Raw genomic sequence first — 17,358 nt, 5'->3', positions numbered from 1 at the left:
CCTATAAATATGAGACTTCTTCTCCACTTTTCTCTTTACGCTTACAAAATTCATAGACGAAACTCTGCAAGAATTCTCCCAAAGCAAGAACATTCAAAATCTTCTAAGCTCTTTCGACCTCTTCTCTCATACATCTAATGTCGATATCTTCTTCTTATTTCTCTTTTAAGAAATATATTTAATCTGTTTTAAGAACTTTGATCTATTAATACATTAAACAACAAAGATTATTCAATCAACTCCTACTTGGTTCTAATCTTGTTTCTTTATACACATTCCACTTGATAAACCCTAATCCTTTAAGGTTTTTCAAAAGAAGTTTTTACCTGTTCAAAAACTTTTTCTATACTCATTTCCAAAACCTCTTGTTTTATTTCTAACAACCTGTTTGCTCTACCTCTTATTGATACAAACAGATAGCAGCCAAGAACATCAACTTCTCCATTGACGAGATCTCCATCAAGGCTAACAACCACATTGCCTTGTTGGAGATACCATCCTCCAAGGCGTATTACCAAGAAGCGGTTAACTTCCTCAAACAGTCGTCCTTGGGCTACGCACTCAACCATGAGCCCATCATGGTGAAATAACTCCTTCAACAGTTCTGGCTCCCTGCTGAAGTTGTCGAAGTCGAAGTTAAGCCTGGACGCCAGGCGGAGCAGATCAACTTCACTTTCAATCGCATGGAAGTGAACAATGGTGTTTCCACACTCTGGTCAGCTCTCCGTCTTCCCAAGAGCCCCTTCTATAGCAAACCATCTACCGCTGAGATCATCGAGCTTCTCGACGCCATTCGCTACCAGTGGCCAATGAAGAAGGACTCCAACACCCCTCTGAAGTCCTTAACGAAGATTGAGAAAAACAGGATGTCGGCCTTTTGGCAATACCTGTTTTCTCATTTCATCCAATGCATGGGTGGAAAAACTAGAGGTCAGGACCAGGCCTCTAGGATCGCCTTAACCATAGGCGTATCTGCGATTCAGCGTCACAATATAAATTATGTTGTAGTCATTTTCGATGACCTGGTGCTCAAGCTGAACAAGCGCCAGCGAGAAAAGATGGTGCCTTACACCAGGTTTCTTTCAATGGTGTTTGCCAAGATCTTTAAAGATCTTTACCCCAAAGATGGAAACGTTCAGGTTTTCAAGCTTGGATCCAGGATTCTGGATCATAAGCTGAGGGATAGTGATGTGGCACTAACTTCTATTGTGTCCATCACTACCTCTTCTCCTCTGGTGGCCACGACAAGGGTCAACACCCCCCCCCCCCCCCCGCGTCTAGCCAAGCCACCAAAACCCCTTCAAAACGACCCTCTCAACCTACTCTTGGTTATCCTCAGAGAGCCAAGAAGTCCAAAAAGGGGACAGACACATCTCTAGCTGGAGCCTCTCAAAAGGCTTCAGTTATTGAAACTGGCCTTATCCCCGAGGCATCTTCTGCTCACCCTCTAAGCTCTTCAGTGACCTCTCCCATCACTGTCGTATCAGTGGTATCTACCCCAACCACCTCAGTGACCCAAATCACTGAAGGTGTGAATATCAGCGTCGCCATCGCTGAACACCCACGTCTCTTCTCGACCATTTTCTCTTCTCCTTCTTTTTTGGTCTTTACACATGTCAATGATGTATCAGCGACCGTCTTTCCTGATACTGAGACGCGCACCACTGGACCTCAGGTTGCTCCTCTCGATGCTCCACGGCATACAGATGTCCATCCTCTCGAGGAAATCTTTGCTCACGCCAGTGACAATCCTTTTGATGTCACTGATAACCCCTCAGGTATTCCAGCTTCCTACCCTTTCTTTTCTTCTGACCTTGAGCCTTCAGCTCAAACTTCTTCTTTTGCAGGTCCTTCTTCAATGCATCAGTCTGATGTTCACGAAGTGGAAGAGGAAGAAAGAGAGAAAGATGATGGAGGAGATGAAGAGATCGATGATGACTATAATATGGTGTTAGACATCAAACTTCTCCTTCTAGCCGTTGATACCATCATGTGCAAGATCAACGAAGTCTACCAAGAAATGCCCCTCCAGGGTGATCTTGATGTGAACTTTCTTGCCATCCAGGCGGACGTTCAAGAAGTTCAGAGTCATCTCCAGACTCTCCAAGAAGCTGTTCAAGCCAACACCGATGCCATTAATGTTCTTCACAGCAAGGCTGACGATGTTTAGGCTATCGCTGATCAGCAGACTGGCCTTCTTCAACGATTCATGGATGATGTTCGTATACCAGCTCCAGTGATCCCACCTTCTTTCACTTCCAATGATCGCGCCCAGCTTCATGAGACACGTGAGACAACGACAACTCTAGCCAGCGTTTTGCAAATGCTAGAGGAGATAATGGTTCTCCAACGTCAGTGCTTGAACGAACTCTCTGGCCAATTCTCTCAAGTCATAGCCAGAGAGGGGAAGATGAGGTCCAACGCTGGTGAATCATTCGATGCTACTCCTGCTCCTTCTCACGCTATTGGTCCGATATCAGCTTCAGTTGCAGTTGAAGTCAAAGCTCCTAGAGCTGAAGCGGTTGCTGCTCCTGTAATCATGACCACCAAAGCTGCTCCAGCTGAGGTTGTCGATGCCATCCCTAGAGATGATGCCCCTTCCATCACTGCTGCTGGTGATGATGATGATGAAGATGAAGATGATGATGATGATGATGATGATGATGATGATGATGATAATGATGATGAACCTACCATTCCAAACCCTGGAAGTGATCTAGATGGCGGCCACAACGATGATTATGAAGACGACTTTACCATCAAGTACCATAAGCCATCAACCGTCACCAAGGGAGTTGCTCTCAGGGATTCTACGTCCCAGGGGGAGCAAAGGCAAGGTGAATCTACTCCATTAGGGAACCAGGATCCCAAGTCGAAAGGCAAGGCAGTCGCTGAAGAAGAAAACTTGAAGGTATTGTTCAATATCCCTCAACAACCTTTGTTTGAAGACTCTACCTCTCAGGTAGTGATTACTTCAAACTATCAACTTCATATTCCATCAACAACCTACGGTCGACTGGAGCGGGTACCTGATCAACCCGTCTCTTGTGCTCCTACCGACCAGCAGATGTCTCAGCTAAAGAAGCCACTCGACCAGACTAGAGTAAAAATCCCTCTTTGTACCTCTAGTGGTGGTGAGTTCGACTTCTTGTCTGAAGCTGAAAGACTCGAGGCATTAAGGGCTGAAGAAGAGCTAGAGCTTCAAAAGAAGCAGACTGAAGAATGCTTGAAGCTGGCCAAGTCACTAGCTGAAAAGGTCCTTCCCAAGAAAAACTCCAAGAAAAAGATAAACGTTGTCCAAGCCCAGGATAAACTTCTTTCTATTGCAGAAGCTGAGCATGAGAAGAACCTAAAGCTGACGGAAAAGGACAAGCGATGGAGCAAAGCAAAGCTGAAAAAGAGAATCAGTCCCCGACCAATTATCAGCGTCAACATCATGGACGTTCTAAAGACGGTGGAACGTTGGTCTCAATGCTCATTACCCGGGACAATCTTGATGTCGTTACCGAGTACCCTTCCGACCTTCGCCGTTATGGATACAGCGAATGGATGGAGATCAGACAATCCATTCAGCGATCCAAGTCGAGACACAAGACACTTATCGAGGACACCATCAGCGAGCTCATCAAAAGGATGTCCAGGTATGTCAAGGTCCCTGACAGGACATCTCTAAAGAAAGGTGGGAAGAAGAAACTCAAGCTCTCTGATCCTAATGATGGACCATTCCTAAGGAACAAATATGAAACAAGGTTCTCATTAGATGAAATCCTGAAGGGTCATCAGAGTATAGACATTTCTATGATGAATCTTGACTTGCCAAATAAGGATCCCTTTACACCCAACTCTATGCATTTTAAACCTGAGTTAGGAGTTATATTTTTTTACTATGAAGGTGAAGTCAGATTTTAGAGAATGTCACAGCTACATCTATGTTCCAATGGGTCATCTGGTTTACCTCTTGCTCTGGATAGATGATAGCATGCCTGGAAAAGTCGTAGATCTGAAGATATGAAGGGAATTCCTACGTCGAAGAAACCTTGGTGAAGATGTACCTGGTTACATAGATCTARGTGTTCTATAATAGTTTCTCTTTGTAACAACAATCCACTTTTCCTTGTTTCTTCTTGTACTATGTCTACTTTCAGTGATTGTACATATAATCTATAAGCACTAGACATGTACTGTAATATTTGTAATATTTCCAATGATTAATAAAATGAGTATTCCATGTACTTCACTGAAAAAGATCCCTAAAAAAAGTAATAGGGACACAAGTCTATGAGTTCCAGTGTTACTTTTCACATTCACTGACAATCTATAAGTCAGTGAATAAGATTTCAGTTTCAGTTTTCGTACTTGTAATTTTCTTAGATATAACTTAAGGAAAATCTCAAGCTGAGACTGACTAACTGAAAAAGATCCCAAAATAGTAAAAAGGGACATGTACTTTATATGTAACTTTTCCTTACTATTATTTGATAAGACAACCTTCTTTATGTTGTCTTGTTATCATCAAATAGGGGGAGATTATTGATCTTCTCTCTCAATGATTTTATGATAATCCCTTTTCACTTATACGTTGTATTTATGTTTCTGTCTTTTTAGTTCCAACGATCTTCACTGAGCATGTTCAGTGATCGCTAAAGAACTTGTATTGTAAATCTATCAGAAACAGAGATACTTCAAGAAGACAACACTCACACCAAAGAACCTTCAGCAAACGTCRAAGACTGAAACTGAATATTAGAGACTGGCGAGTACGTGATCTGAGGTGGTACTCAGTGATTACAAGTCTGTCTATATATGTGTGAAAATTGCTCAAGTTTCAGTGAATGATGAAGAGACCTTCAAGTCATTCCAGGATTCAGCGATCAAAGGAAGCTTGCTTAGCACGATTGTTGTTGTATTGTCCTTATGCATACAAGGGACAAACCCATACCCTTATGAAAGTTCGTACGGTACAGAGCCGACTAGTCGACTCTATTGTCCACCAACTTTAGGTAAGGATGTCTGCTCATGAATAGTGCTTTTTGTACTATTCACTGTAGCAAAGGACAAGCCTTCTTCTTAAGGTTTGACACGCACTCTAACCCTACCATATTGCATTAAATGAACATTTAATGCAATGGGTATAAATAGAAGTGTTTGTTCTCCATGCAGAGTGCGCGCAACTCACTCTCTAACCTTAATTCTTACTTCTTTCTAGCTTAAGTAAAGGATCTTCTCTACAGCATTTCTTTTCTTGTATTTGCTAAGATTTAGTGTGTAACTAAAGATTGTTTAGATAGGTTTTTATCACCTTGTCTTTCCGCAAACAATCTTGTAAAATCTGTATTGATCTTCTTTATCAATATATATTTTAAATTTAAAAATATTGTGTTTGTATTCATCCTCCCCCCTTCTACAAAATGTTTTACTAATCTTGTAGACCCTCAAGGGACCAACAGTATGTATGCATGAATTTTATATGCATACTTGAAATGGTATTATGCATGCTTATGAAGTAATGTGTGCATAAGAATTGTATACATGCATGGGTAATTGAATTAATGTATGTATGTGGGTAAAGGCTGAAGTAGCCAACTTTCCAATAATGGAAAGTATAAAATATAAGGGGTGGGACATCAGGCAAAGTTTCTTGCCTCATTTGGGAGATTTTGAGAAGTGGTAATCTGCTTATCATTCGGAGAATCAAATTTGTTTTGCATTCTTCATCTGTTTCAAATCTGAAAAATTTGCATAAGAGGCGAATGATTTCTAAACCTCTTTTACATATAAATTTTGTTACTGATTTTAATGAATGTTGTATATTATTCTTAAAGAAGTCCTATGCGATTTGGGTCCTTTACCGGACACTATGGTGACCGGATTAAAAGAAATCGGACATAGTGTTGTCCGGATTAGAACATAAACCGGACCAGAGTTGTTCAGATTAGGGGTTATCCGATCATAGTGTTGATCGGATAAGATGTTAATAATATTTGAAATATTTAATTCAATCATGTGCCATCCGGATTAAGTTCCTGGTGTTTATCGAGTTTGTTGATTCTCATATGTTGATCGGATTAGGTATCCGGCCAAGCTTGTCCAGACGTATGTTGTCCAAAAAGCCTATCCGGATGATCATTTTTGGTACAAAAATTTATAAGCTTTGGAATCTTTGGAATTTTCTCAATTTAATAATTATTGGGTTTAAATATGTTATTGTGAAAAGGGGTATTTTATATCTTTTAAAGTATAAAGATATGTTTCTACCAAGCGTGGTGACATAAGTCTGTTTTGGTATAACACTGGATTTTGGGAAATGTTTCTACCAAACGTGGTGACGTATGTCTGTTTTGGTATGAAACATATTTTAAGAGGTAGTTCCCTCAGACGTGATGACATTTGTCTGTTCTGACTTGGAACTGGGTGACGGGTACTTCCAGATGTGGAATTAGAGGGCTTATATTTCTTCAGGATGTCTAAAATATATTTTGCTTGATTTATAAAAATGTCTTCTGAATTTTTTTTATTTGAAGCCCAACGAAGAATGTTTTAATACCCAAATAAGCAAATATACTAAAATAATAAAATTAGATCATATTTGATATTGTTCATTTTTTAATTTAAACAATTCCAATCATAAAATAATATCCTATTTTATTTATTTTGATATCATTATATATATAGATTAAATATCTATGTTCGTCCTTTTGTTTTTCAAATTACAATTTTCATCCTTATGGTTTATAATTCATTATTTTTTTGTCATTATGATTTAAAATTTATTGTTTTTTTTTTTTTTTGTCCCTATGGTTTTAAATTCATTTATGTTTTAGTCCTTCATACTTAAAAGTAGTGTTTTGGACTCAAGGAAGAAAATATAAACGAATTGCAAATCATATGGATGAAAAACCGAAATTTTGAAGTCACAAGGACGAATCAACAATTTTTAGCAAACCACAGGGACTTATTCTTATATATATATATATATATATATATATATATATATAAGCGTTCAAATAAAAACCACTCAATTTGTACAAACCGTGCAAACCTCATTCAACCAATCATAATTTTTCATGTTGTTCATTTTCTTATAATTATGAGAGGTTGATTAACCATTTTTATTGTGGAGGGTGTTAATCATGGATATTATCATCTTCATTATTTTAATTTTAGAGAAATACATGAAACAGTTTCATTAAAATTTCATTAAATATTATATGAAACAATTTCACAACCATATATGAAACAAATTCATAAAAAAAAAATTATTATATGAAACAATTTCACAAGATTAAATAATTTCATGAAAATTTTTAATAAGATTAAACAATGAAATCGACGTATGAGGGTGGTTTGTACAGTTTGTACAAATGAGGGTGGTTTTCATTTGATCGCTCATCTCTCTCTCTCTCTCTCTCTCTCTCTTATATATATATATATATAGGAGGTTTATTTTACAAACCACATAATTTAAACAAACTTTACAAACTAATCATACCCATCCATTTAATTGATCTACAGCTAATATTGAAGGATATATATTTTTGGTAGGGTTTTAGTTAATTCACAGGTTATAATAGTCAAATTAACCTACAAGAATATGAAGAAGATGATCTTTTGCAAATATCTCCCACTCATCAATTCCACTATTACCGTAAATACAAGTATTCATGTATAAATTTTTTGACTTTTAATTCATGAGTGAATTGGGTGTTCTGTAAGTTAAACAAGATTGCATGGAGATTTGGGTTTTTGTATTTTATATTTTTGGTTTCATTAGTATTATGTATTATGGTTTCGTGACAGTTTCTGAATAATCTTATTGTATTAAAGTGATAGTCCCTTTAAGATCAATCTTATGTATATCTTCAATAATCCATGGCAGATCTAAGATTAAGCATTCAAGAACTTGAAGGAGATTGAGAGAGAAAGTCAAATTAATCAAATCTGTTATACGTATATGAATTTTTACAGCTCTACCCCAAAATTACAAGACAAACACCCTTTATATAGGGTTAAACCTATAGATAAAAGTCAAAGTCAAACAGTCCTAAGAAAAGTCAAACACGATGACTTTTACACAATTATAGACAAAATTAAACTTTCAAGATGAATACAATTATACACTGATTTTCAGTCCTACCATTCTCCCCCTTTGTATTCAGACTTGAAAGAAATTGTGCGTTTTGAGTCTCGTTTGAACTTTGAAACTTTAAGCATACTATATCTTCTTCAAAACAATCTTCAGACAATCATTTGTTGAAAAAGATCTTCTAACATTCTCCCCCTCGACCACGATGATCTTCCCTTTTGACAATGTAGATCAGAAACAATAACAATCTTCAATCTTCAGACAACAAACCACAAAATTTCTCCCCAATAATGAATTTCTTCAGATAAGATCACAAACATTCTTTTACAACAAGAAATCTCTATCAGTAAACTGTTGTAATGATGATCTTCACATTCAATAACTCTCAGACATTGTAGCATCGGAATAATCTTTGTAATCATCTCCAGTCGCACTCCTTTTGAGTCTTTTGCCATTATTGAAGTTACTCCCCCTTGATCTTTACATCAGATTCCCCTTATAATGTTCGAAATTGGACATTTCATTCATTATTACATACTCCCCCTTATGATGAAATGAGAATCATTCCTTCATACACAAGAATGAATGAAATCCTCCGCGTAAGCCGTCAATTCATAAAATTGTAAGTAGATCTTTTCAAATCCACTTATTTAATCTTTTCAAATTAAGGGAATGGGAAGGTAACAACCAATTTCAACAAATGAAATTGTTTTCAATCTTATAAAAAGATTGGCCTATGAGTATAAGAGATATACTCAGTACAACGGATTTACTGTATATATGAGGCTTTTTGAGGCTCATCTCACCAGGTCTTCTATTCAATCATCGATAGCTTAATAATAGCATATCTATGAATGTTTCGRCAAAWTAACATATAAAATGCAAAATCTGTGTAGTGTAGAAAGATAAAGCAACATATGCTTCTGTTTAGGCTTAAAAAGATAAACCGTGTGGACTACATAAATTTATCAGACTCAATTAGTGATCAAAAAGACATGAAGGGGGGACATATATCCTTCTGATTCAATATCAACTTTCTCCAAATGAGAAATTGATAGATGATGAGTTGCKTGCCCCAAGTGTTATTGAAACACTTATCTGTTGAGAGATAAGTGAGTAGCTGGTGGGGTTGTGACAAGAATTGGCATGGGCTTTGCCTTTTTCAATATWAGTCTCGAAAAAATTGAGAACTAATAGATTATGTGGTATGCCCGGATTTTAGAAGTTTGGAACATGATTCTTATATTCTTTTAATCCTGACACAACTCTCGTCAATTCTTTTAGCTCGCAACAACTACCCCTATCATTTTCATTTTAGTCTCAGCACAAAAACCCTTTTGTATTTAAAGCTCACTCAGATATGATTGTCCTTTTGGGTAGGTCTGTCGGTTTTGATATTCCATAGAGGTATTTCTGATAAGCACTCAGTCCCTCTTAAAATACTGTAAGCTCAGTTGATCACAATGATTGATCAAAATTATTATTGCAAATAAGCACAATGATCAGATAAAAATTGATCAAGAAATTTGGCTTTAAGCACAATCAATAAGGAATGATGCGACAACGATCAGATTATTCGGTGTATGAGAGAAATGAATGAAGATCTGTAAGAACGAGTTTACAGATTCTGATATAAAAAATGAGATGTATATCAATCAAGGTAAAAAAAATATCAGAAAATCAACCTTTGAATATAAACGAGTGTATTATCACCGAAAAAGATATTATTTTAAGAGACGTTATAATAACAGTTTGAGGAATAGCTGAAACAGGTATTGGAGTTATATACGATGAGAAATTACGCAAGTAAAATCTCAGGAAATACATGTTCAGAAAATGTACTCGTTTCCAAAAATAATTTGTTTACTTCCCGAAAACATTTATTTAAAAACTTCTAGAGACTCCCCCTAGAAATTTGACTTCAGTAATGTTTCAGTTTAGCTCAAAAAAAGAAAAAAAATGGAAACATGTTTAACACGGGTCCTAAAATGGGTGTTTAGAAACCACACTCGGTAAAGCATGGGTCCTGAACTGAATTGTTTAGAAGCCTTGTTTGGAATATATTACAACTCCTCCTGCATTGGTGTATCACTGATATGATATTCTGATCAGCACAAAATTGACACACCTGCAAAACCAGATTAAGTAGATTTTGTTACCCAAACGAACTTGGGTCCTATTTTGTTAGTATCGGGTTGGGGTATGTTGTAACTTCCAAACCATCTATTCCTATTAGATATATTCTTTTTAGCACTTTGAATAGGATGATCAGAAATAGAATATGACTCATACCAGTAATTGTGATCATACCTGTTCTTACCTTTCCAACTGTTCTGATAGCTGTTATCTCCATGCCACCTGTTGAACCTTTTCTTATTGACAAAATCATTGGTTCTGCATGTTGAACACATATTCTTCTCTTGCTAAGATTGATCAGATCATTAGTGGATCTCACAATGCAAGGAAGAACAGAGTTAGTAACAACAGGTGTATGAGATGAAACAGAATCAGCTTTATTAACCCAAATGCTTTTAGTCTTAGAAGATTTATTGGGTGATCTAATAACATACCATTGATAATACTGATTAGAAGAACCAAAATAGTTCTTATAAACAGTAGATTTAGGGCTGCTTGAATAACTGTTCGATTTGGAACAGTCATAGAAGCTAGTTTTATACTGTGATGGAGAACCAATTGAACTTTATGCACAAGAAAAGTCTTTGACTTTCTGTAAAAGGTGGTCTCTTTCCTCAGTAACTAAATCAAACTTATTTTTAAGTTTTGTTCTCATCTTCAGCTCATTTTCAAGGTTTGTCTTCAGATCAGACAATTTCTTTGTAGTGTCAAGGAGTTTACCTTTTAACTCCTTCTGTAACATTTCAAACTTTCTTTTCTGATTTATTAACTCTCTTTTCTCTTCATCTGAGTTGCTCTTATTATTCTCCGAAGCGATATCAAGACACTTTTTCTTATTAGAAAGCTCTTTAGCAATTGATGTATGTTTCTTTATAGTATTCCTCTTATCAAGAGAAAATTGCTTCATATCATCATCTAAAGCCTTCTGCTTCAGAGCAATGCTTTCAGATAATTTCTGTATTTGGCTCTGACAGTCTTCTGAGATGTCTTTCTTCTCTTTATCATTCTTGGCCCGTTCCAAAATGATCAGGTGCTCAAAATCATATACTTGCTTTAACAGCATTTTTGCATTTAGCTCTAGAGAGTTTATCTTATTCTCATAAGATATGCGTTCAGTTCCAAACCTTTTTTCTAATTCACACATTTTCTTCTTCTCCTTTCTAAGTTCTATTCTTTCAGAACTTAAACTCTTCTCAGCTGTCAGAGCTTTTTCCTTCTCTAACTCCTGTAATTTCTGTAACTCACTCAACTCACTGTCAGATTTATAAGATTTATCAGATAAGTCCTCTGACTCAGTATATTTTCTTCCAGGAGAATTTCCCTCAGCTGTAGATTCACTTTGGAGTTTTTGGAGTTTGTTAAACAAATCTTTATTAGCTGTACTCCAAATTTTCAATTCATTCTCACACTCTTTTCTTACATCATTCAAAGACTTTTCAAGTTTATTACTCTTATTCATGAAATCATTCTCAACTCTTTCCAATTCTACTTTATGCTCTTTTTGTAAATTTGCAATGAATTCCTCATTAGCATGATTCTCGTAAAACATGTTAAAATATTTCTCCTTATACTCCACTTTACTCTTCTCCAGCTTTGAAATCTATACTCTCAATTCCTTATTCTCCTTCTCATATGAAACTATCATTTTAAAAAAAAAATTGATTTAGGATCAAATGCGATGAAATCACTTTAAAGAAATAAAAGATAGTTAAGCTCTTACACACAAACAGAAAAACACAAAAACTGATGAGAAATTAGAAAATCGACGAAAAACTGTCAAAAATCAGTAAAAACAGTCAAAACTGTTGAAAACAGTTAAAAACAGTTAAGATTGATCAAAACAGTTTATGTGACGCAGAATAGTTCAAAAATTTCTCAAACAGTTAACACAGACCAAAACAGATAAACAATGATCCAAAAAAATTAAAATCTAAACTAAATATAAACCAAACAAAAAAATAAGCCCTAGAAGAAACAAACCCAAAACAATTGTTCAAGACCAAATCAACAGTAACCTTTACAATTACAGATCAGACAAAATACAATACAATATAGCTCCACTATTATGAACTCTCTTCACTGTAAGCTTAGACTTGATCAAATTTCCCTGCACAAAGAACTTCCTGCAGCTTGATCACTCCACAACAGGTTTACTAATCATCAATCAGCTGTGATGCAACACCATCAACAAATAGTCCTAAGACAAAGCATCCATTGTCTACCAGCTGCAAGTATTGTCAACACAGCAGCAGCATACAAATTGTAAAGAGATGTGATGATCAGATGATTTCACTAAGAGAGCTAGCTCAAATAGAAGTTTCCCACCGACAAATCAAAGACTGGCTATTCCACAGATTGCAGCAGCTACAGGACATCCTCAAATTGCATCAAATTCAGTTACAGCAATAGGAATCACAGTAACAAATATAGATGAAAAAAAAACAATTAACAATTTAAGTAAATCCGATTGATGCTTGGTTCCTGTCTTAAACAGAATCGCCTATCTTCGAAAAAGCGTGGGGTGCGATTAAACCTTTATACAGAAGCCAACATACATCACCTTAAGATTCTCAATGGAGTTAGAGCACTTGAAAACAGAATCTGTATATCACAGCTTCTCTTTGATATCTCTAACAGTTTTGAAATCAGCACTCTTATTCATTGCATAACCCCTCCTAACCATTTACAGCGCTTTGTAAGATGAGGGAATGAGTAGCCATCTACAATGGGAACCACATGAATGACACCATCACCAGCGTCAATGACTAATTCAACAAATAAACCTTGAGCATACAATGTTAAAACAGCTTGTATCTGAAATCTGGTTAAAAGAACCAGCAAGAGCATTGCACCAGCCCAAGCCTGTAAATTGTTCTATCTAAATCGAACGAGACAAAAGGCAACCACAATTGGACAACTTGTTTACAACTAAAACACGAACTCGGACAAAATATTGACTTGTTAGAAAGCAAATTGCACTTCTTGTTGTGAAATCTCCCCAAAGCAAAAGTTGCACTCACAGCTGCTAGAACATATTATTGGTCAAACAGAAAAAAATCATACTTGCCAGCATAGTATCAGAATAATAAAAATCATCAACCAAGTTCATGCCTTTCAACAGTTGCACCACCAAAAACCTCACATAATGAAACTTTTAAGTTGATCCATCAGTTAAAATAAGGAGTGTTGGTCCCTTGAGGGTCTACAAGAATAGTAAAACAGTTTGTAGAAGGGGGGAATGAATACAAACACAATATTTTCAAATTTTAAATATATCTTGATAAAGAAGATCAATACAGATTTTACAAGACTGTTTGTGGAAAGCTAAGGTGATAAAAACCTATCTAAACAATCTTTAGTTAAACACTAAGTCTTAGCAAATACAAGAAAAGAAATGCTGAAGAGAAGATCCTTTACTTAAGCTAGAAATGACTGAAGTAAGAATTAGGGTTAGAGAGTGAGTTGCGCGCACTCTGCATGGAGAAGAAACACTTTTATTTATACCCAGTGCATTAAATGAACATTTAATGCAATATGGTAGGGTTAGAGTGCGTGTCAAGCCTTAAGAGAAAGGCTTGTCCTTTGCTACAGTGAATAGTACAAAAAGCACTTTTATGAGTAGACATCCTTACCTAAAGTTGGTGGACAATAGAGTCGGCTAGTCGGCTCCGTACCGTACCAACTTTCATAAGGGTATGGGTTTTGTCCTTTGTGTGTATAAGGAAAAGACCACAACAATCATGCTAAGAAAGCTTCCTTTGATCGCTGAATGCTGGAATGACCTGAAGGTCTCTTCATCATTCACTGAAGTTTGAGCAGTCTTCACACATATGTAGACAGACTTATAATCACTGAATACCGCTTCAGATCGCGTACAAGTGAAAAGGGATTATCATCAAGTTACTGAGAGAGAGGATCAACAATCTCCCCCTATTTGATGATAACAGGATAACATAAAGAAGGTTATCTTATCAAATAATAGTAAGAAAAAGTTACATATGAAGTAAATGTCCCTTTTTACTATTTTGGGATCTTTTTCAGTTAGCCAGTCTCAGCTTGAAAACTTTCCTTAAGTTATATCTAAAAAAATTACAAGTACGGAAACTGAAACTAAAAGCTTATTCACTGACTTATAGATTGTCAGTGAATGCGAAAAGTAACACTGGAACTCATAGACTTGTGTCCCTATTACTTTTTTCATGGATCTTTTTCAGTGAAGTACATGGAATACTCATTTTATTAATCGTAGGAAATATTACAAGTATTACAGTACATGTCTAGTGCTTACAGATTATAAGTACAACCACTGAAAGTAGACATAGTACAAGAAGTTACAAGGAAAAGTGGATTGTTGTTACAAAGAGAAACTATTGTAGAACTCTTAGATCTATGTAACTAGGTACATTTTCACCAAGTTTTCTTCGACGTAGGAATTCCCTTCGTATCTTCAGATCTATGACTTTTCCAGGCATGTTATCATCTATCCAGAGCAAGAGGTAAACCAGATGATCCATTGGACATAGATGTAGCTGTGACATTCTGTGAAATCTGACTTCACCTTCATAGTCAAGGAATATAACTCCTAACTCAGGTTTAAAATGTACAAAGCTGGGTGTATTGGGACCCTTATCTGCCAAGTCAAGATTCAGCATAGAAATGTCTATACTCTAATGACCCTTCAGGACTTCATCTAAGGAGAACCTTGTTTCATGTTCTTTCCTTAGGAATGGTCCATCATTAGGATCAAAGAGCTTGAGTTTCTTCTTCCCACCTTTCTTTAGAGATAGCTTGTCAGGGACCTTGACATACCTGGACATCCTTTTGATGAGCTTGCTGATGGTGTCCTCGATAAGTGTCTTGTGTCTCGACTTGGATTGCTAAATGGCTTGTCTGATCTCCATCCATTCATTGTATCCATAATGGCCAAGGTAGGAAGGGTACTCGGTAACAACATCAAGATTGTCCCTGGTGATGAGCATTGAGACCAGCGTTCCATCGTCTTTAGAACGTCCGCTGATGATAACGTTGATAATCGGGCTGGGACTGACTCGCTTTTTCAGCTTTGCTTAGCTCCATCGCTTGTCCTTTTCTGCTAGCTTCAGATTCTTCTCATGCTTAGATTCTGCAATAGAAAGAAGTTTAGCCTGGGCTTGGACAGCGTTCACCGTTTTCCTGGACTTCTTCTTGGTAAGGACTTTTTCAGCTAGTGACTTGGCCAGCTTCAAGCTGTCTTCAGCCTGCTTCTTTTGAAGCTCTAGCTCTTTTTTAGCCCTTAATGCCTCGAGTCTTTCAGCTTTAGACAAGAAGTCGAACTCACCACTACTAGAGGTACGAAGAGGGTTCTTACTCTAGTCTGGTCGAGTGACTCCTTCAGCTGAGACATCTGCTCGTCGGTAGGAGCACAAGAGATGGGTTAATCAGGTACCCGCTCCAGTCGACCGCAGGTTGTTGATGGAATATGAAGTTGATATTTTGAAGTAATCACTAGCTGAGAGGTAGAGTCTTCAAACAAAGGTTGTTGAGGGATATTGAACAATACCTTCAAGTTTCCTTCTTTAGCAACCCCCTTGCCTTTCGACTTGGGGTCCTGGTTCCCTGATGGAGTTGATTGACCTTGCCTTTGCTTCCCCTGGGATGCAGAATCCCTGAGAGCAACTCCCTTGGTGACAGTTGATGGCTTCTGGTACTTGATGGTAAAGTCATCTTCATCATCATCACGGTTGTCCCCTTTTTGGACTTCTTGGCTCTCTGAGGAAAACCAAGAGTTGGTTGAGAGGGTCGTTTTGAAGGGGTTTTGGTAGCATGGCTAGACGCGGGGGGGGGGGGTTTACCCTTGTCGTGGCCACCTGAGGAGAGGAGGTAGTGATGGACACAATAGAAGTTAGTGCCACATCACTGTCCCTCAACTTATGATCAAGAATCCTGGATCCAAGCTTGAAAACCTGAAAGTTTCCTTCTTTAGGGTAAAGATCTTTAAAGATCTTGGTAAACACCATTGAAAGAAACCTGGTGAAAGGCACCACCTTTTCTCCCTGACGCTTGTTCAGCTTGAGCACCAGGTCATCGAAAATGACCACAACATAATTTATATTGCGACGCTGAATCGCAGATACGCCTATGATCAAATCCTAAAGGACTTCCAGTTTTTTCACCCATGCACTGGATTAAATGAAAAAACAGGTATTGCCAAATAGCTGGTATCTTGTTCTTCTCAATCTTCATCAAGGACTTCAGAGGGGCGTTGGAGTCCTTCTTCGTTGGCTACTGGTAGCCAATGGCGTCGAGAACCTCGATGATCTCGGTGGTAGAGGATTCACTATCGAAGGGGGCTTGGGAAGACAAAGAGCCGACCAGAGTGTGGGAACACCAAAACTCACTTCCATGTGATTGAAAGTAAAGTTGATCTGCTCATTCTTGCATCCAGGCTTGACTTTGACTTCGACAACTTTAGTAGTGACCCAGAACTGTTGAAGAAGTTCTTTCACCATGATGGGCTCATGGTTCAGTGCGTAGCCCAAGGACAACTGTTTGAGAAAATCAGCCGTATCTTGGTAATGTGCCTTGGAGGAAGGTATCTCTAACAAGGCAATGTGGTTATTAGCCTTGATGGAGATCTTGTCAATGGAGAAGTTGACGTTCATGGCAGCCATCTATTTGTATCAATAAGAAGTAAATCAAATAGGTTTGTTAGAAGTAAACCAAGAGTTTTTGGTTAAGATTATAGAAAACGTTTTTGAACAAATAAAAACTTCTTTCGTAAAAATCCTCAAAGAAGATTTACGGTTTTTTTAAGTAGAAAGTGTTTAAAGAAATAAGATTATAACCAAGAAGGAGATGATTAAATAATCTTTATAGTTTGATGTATTAAGAGAACAAAGTTCTTAAACAGATTAAACATTTCTTATAGTAAAAGAAAGAAGAAGAAGATATTGACCTTAGATGATGAAATAGAAAGGTCAAAGAGTTTTTGGTGAGTAGAGAGAGTTCTTGCTTTGGAGAAATCTTAGCAGAGTTTCGTCTAAGAATTTTTGTAAGCGTAAAGAGAAAAGTGGAGAAGAAGTCTCATATTTATAGGTAAGAGGAGAGAGAAATAATATGAGAGAGAGAAAAGACGACGGTTAGGGAAAGTGGTCATGATG

This window comes from Cynara cardunculus, assembly GCF_001531365.2.
Source record: "Cynara cardunculus var. scolymus isolate 2C chromosome LG 3, CcrdV1, whole genome shotgun sequence".
Lineage (NCBI taxonomy): Eukaryota > Viridiplantae > Streptophyta > Magnoliopsida > Asterales > Asteraceae > Cynara > Cynara cardunculus.
Note: the sequence above shows the minus strand (reverse complement) of the source record.